General features: G+C 61.7%; 1 pseudogene; it reads left to right on the forward strand.

Moving 5' to 3' along the window:
* The first annotated feature begins 1,288 nt into the window (after positions 1–1,288).
* On the forward strand, positions 1,289–1,407 carry LOC142868098 (uncharacterized; annotated as a pseudogene).
* The last annotated feature ends 2,982 nt before the right edge of the window (positions 1,408–4,389 follow it).

Raw genomic sequence — 4,389 nt, forward strand, 5'->3', positions numbered from 1 at the left:
CACACCTCCTGGTTGCCCCGCTCTGAGACAAGGAGCCGGGCTTCGCATTCCCACAGCAGCCAGTCGTGGGCTGAGGACACCTGGGGCGTTGGGAACTCCCTGGCTTCTCCTTGGTTTAACATCTGGAGCTGCTTGTGAATTGTGCCGCCACACACACCCGAGTGCAGGTGTCTTCTGCACAGACTGGGGCCTCGCTCTTCTGAATGCCGCTAGCTCGCGACCCACCCACGGGTGAACCTGGTCAGGGTACTTTCTCTCAGGGGCAGACTCTGATCCGGGCGGGCTACCGGTGTCTCTGTTTGCTCCTTTCTTTCTTCCACTTTGGGAAAGGCTTCCTTACTGGGTGTGGAAATCTCCTATGCCTTTCCTCGCCTATTCTGTCAGCTCTAAAATTCTCTTTCGGTTGCCACCCTCACAGATGGATTAGGAAACTCTTTGCGGTGCACTCATTAGTGAAATGACCTCAATGACGCTGGAATCCAATATCTAATCGCCGATTTTTAGCGAGTCCACACGCCAGGGTGGTTGGGGTCCAGTGCAGCCCCGGCCAGGCCCAGGCCCCTTGGACTGGGCCACAGGAGGACACAGAGGAGGGTCCCGGCCCCCACGGTAGGTAGAGGTGCGGGCAGTTCTCCAAGGGCTTGGGTGTTTTCCAGAGGGAGGAGATGGAGGGGACTGATTTCTTCAGCGCCCCACAAACCACGCCACCCCACCCCACCCATGGGACACATCCCGAGAGAGAGAGAGAGAGAGAGAGAGAGAGAGAGAGAGAGAGAGAGAGAGAGAGAGAGAGAGAGACGCCCCATACACTGGCTCCCCTCCCCCGTGCGCTGTGCCCCAGCCCTGGCCCGGGGGAATAGGCGGCCGCAGGGCCACAGGGTGGGGGGCGCAGCTGAAAGGGGTTGTGGGGGAGGGCCGCCCCTGGCTGGGGTCAAAGGGCGAGCGCCCCGCCCCTCCCGCCCGTGCGCTGGGGGTGGGGGGCGGGGAGGTGAAGGAGGCCAGGCAAGGAGAGGAAGGGGGCTTGAAGGTCTCCACCTTGGCGGGTCCAGCCGTGGAGGCGCATCTTGTGTGAGTGTGAGTGAGTGAGTGAGTGTGAGTGTGTGTGTATACAGAGACAGCCCCCAACCCCGGCCCGCCCCGCCTGTCACCCCCGTCCCTCGGAGCCCGCGGGACCCGGCCGGCGAACTCAACAGGCCCGACCCGGCGCGGGGCCTGGGGCGGGGGGAGGAGGCGGCGGGGAAGCGCAGAGAGGCTCGGCTTCTTGAGCGGGGCAGGGGCGCCCTCCGCCGTCCACGGCCACACCACCCCGAACGCGCCCGATCCCGTCTGGTCTCGGAAGCTAAGCAGGCTCGGGCCTGGTTAGAACTTGGATGGGAGACCGCCCGGGAATACCGGGTGCCGTAGGCTTCTTCTTTTTTTTTTTGCCTCTGGTTCTGTCGCGTTTCTGGGAGTGTGGGGGCGGCCCGGGGTGGGGGTGACCCCCACCCTCAGCGCCCGCCGCGGTGCCTGGCGCCCCAGCCCGCACCGTGGGGCCTCCTCTTGTCCCGAGCCGCGACACCGCCGCCACGCGGCAGCATGCGTGGCTTCTGGACAGTCAGGTCTCAGACCAAAGGTCTGCTCTGTGGGAGCCGACACGCTGGAGGAAACCTTGAGAGTCTGAGAGGGGAGGGAGTTCCAGAAGAAGGCCAGGATGTCATTTTGAGGGAGTATGTGACCAGAACTCCTCCCGTTGCTTTTGGGGTTCTATGGGCTACACGTAGGAATCTTTGGTGGTGGCACCTGATGTTGGGGGATCCGGAGTCACACCCAGACCTGCTCCACAGGCCTCCTTTTACTTTTCTCTTCGGATTCATTTTTTTTTTTTTTTTTTTGAGACAGAGTCTCGGTTTGTTGCCCAGGCTAGAGTGAGTGCCGTGGCGTCAGCCTAGCTCACAGCAACTTCAAACTCCTGGGCTCCAGTGATCCTTCTGCCTCAGCCTCCCGGGTAGCTGGGACTGCAGGCATGCGCCACCATGCCCCGCTAATTTTTTATATATATATCAGTTGGCCAATTAATTTCTTACTATTTATAGTAGAGACGGGGTCTCGCTCTTGCTCAGGCTGGTTTTGAACTCCTGACCTTGAGCAATCCGCCCGCCTCGGCCTCCCAAGAGCTAGGATTACAGGCGTGAGCCACAGCGCCCGGCCGGATTCATTATTTTTAAAAAGTGTCTCTTATCTCTATTATTGCATTTTCTTTTCTCTCTCTTTTCAAGCAGATGATGGGAGTCCAAGTATTAAGGTGACATGTGTTGCCCGTGCCCCCCTCCCCCCCCCGTGTTCTTATTCATTTACCTCTCATGTTGTTCCAGCATATTGTGGGGGCACCAATGTTAAGGTCGGGTGCGTTGCCCTCTCCCAGCCTCCCCCCTCGGGTCAGAGCTTCAAGTGCGCCCATCCCCCAGTCGGTGCGTACCCACCCCATTCCTAATGGATGTGTATGCCCATCCCCTCCCCCCACCCGCCCGACACCCACCCGAAGAAGGTGATTCCTCTGTGTCCACTTAGGTGTCCATCGGTTCGTACCCATTTGCTGGTGAGCGCGAGCACGTGGTGCTCGTGTGTCCATTCTTGGGATACTTGGCTTACTGGAACGGGTTCCAGCTCTGGCCAGGAGAACCACGAGAGGTGCCCCCTCACCGCTGCTCCTCATAGCCGAATAGCACTCCGTGGTGTCCACGCGCCACATTTTATTTACCCACTCGTGGGTCGATGGGCACTCGGGTGGCTTCCAGGTCTTTGCGATTGTGACTTGTGCCCTGACACGAACCCTAACCCTTACCCAGCCCGTCTCCTCCACGGCCCCTGCCTGACTGACTCCTTCCCGCCCGGCCTATCACCTGTCACCGTCCTCTGCCCCTGCCTGACACGCTCCTCCCCGCCCGGGCCGTCACCGTCCTCGGCCCCTGCCTGACGGGGCTCCTCCGTCGCCTGGGCCTTCCAAGGGCTTGGTGTGGACGCTGGTTCCAGGACGCCCTCCCAGGAACCCGGTAGCAGGGCGGCCGCAGCGTCTCGCGCAACCCAACCGTCCGCCGGCTGGCCGCCATCGCTAAGTGGCCTGCGGGGGACGTGCTCCCGCTGTGCCGTGGGGGCCCAGCCTGGTGTCTTCTCTGAGGCCCCGCGGCTGCCGCTCCCCGCAAGGGGATAGCCGCGGAGGTGGGGACCGCCTCCTCATGGGGACGTACACCCAGCTCTCCACGTCGGATTCCGGGGCTCTCTGTCCTGCCAGAAGGCCCAGCTGGCCTGCGGGTCCTTAGAGTGGCAAAAACATCCGAAAACTGAGATGGAGGGTCCGGTGGGTGTCTGCACTTTTGTGCTGGGCACCCCAGGGAGGCCCGGGGGCTGGCTGGACAATGCGGTCTGCTGGGCTGGGGGGGGTTTGGAGGAGCAACTGATGCCCTTTGCACTTTGGGTAGCAAGTGTCTGAGGTGTCTCTGGGCCCTGTGCCATGTGGGGGCGGGGGCGGGGGCGGGGTGGGAGGAGGAGGAGGAGGAGGAGGAGGAGGAGGAGGAGGAGGAGGAGGTGGGAAGGGCCGGGGCCTGCAGTCGTGTTCCCCGGGGTGGCACAGCATGTGGCTTCTTCCACAGGCTGCTTGGCCTGGGCTCCCTGCACCTGGGCCTTTGGAGGACTGGCCCTGTGCTTGCCAACACTTCCTGCAGGGACCCAGAGCTGGGAGGTTGCATCTCTCAGCCCTGGGTCGGGCAGAGCCCCAGCGGGCCATGCCCACAACCTCTCTCAGCAGGGGTCCCCCAGAAGGCTCCTTTGGGACCAGGATTCTCTTGCGGGTGACTCTTTAAGGTCTGGCCCCTGGATGGAGGGGCACCAGGAGTAGAGGAGCAGGAAGGGGAAGGGGGTGGCCATGCGAGGGGACACTTTCAGGCCAAGTCCCAGCTTCAGTCTGATCCTCCTGGGAACCCCGGGGTGGACATCACACCTCCTGGTTGCCCCGCTCTGAGACAAGGAGCCGGGCTTCGCATTCCCACAGCAGCCAGTCGTGGGCTGAGGACACCTGGGGCGTTGGGAACTCCCTGGCTTCTCCTTGGTTTAACATCTGGAGCTGCTTGTGAATTGTGCCGCCACACACACCCGAGTGCAGGTGTCTTCTGCACAGACTGGGGCCTCGCTCTTCTGAATGCCGCTAGCTCGCGACCCACCCACGGGTGAACCTGGTCAGGGTACTTTCTCTCAGGGGCAGACTCTGATCCGGGCGGGCTACCGGTGTCTCTGTTTGCTCCTTTCTTTCTTCCACTTTGGGAAAGGCTTCCTTACTGGGTGTGGAAATCTCCTATGCCTTTCCTCGCCTATTCTGTCAGCTCTAAAATTCTCTTTCGGTTGCCACCCTCACAGATG

The sequence above is a fragment of the Microcebus murinus genome, unplaced genomic scaffold (genome assembly GCF_040939455.1).
Source record: "Microcebus murinus isolate Inina unplaced genomic scaffold, M.murinus_Inina_mat1.0 scaf026_hap2_Mmur4.0, whole genome shotgun sequence".
Lineage (NCBI taxonomy): Eukaryota > Metazoa > Chordata > Mammalia > Primates > Cheirogaleidae > Microcebus > Microcebus murinus.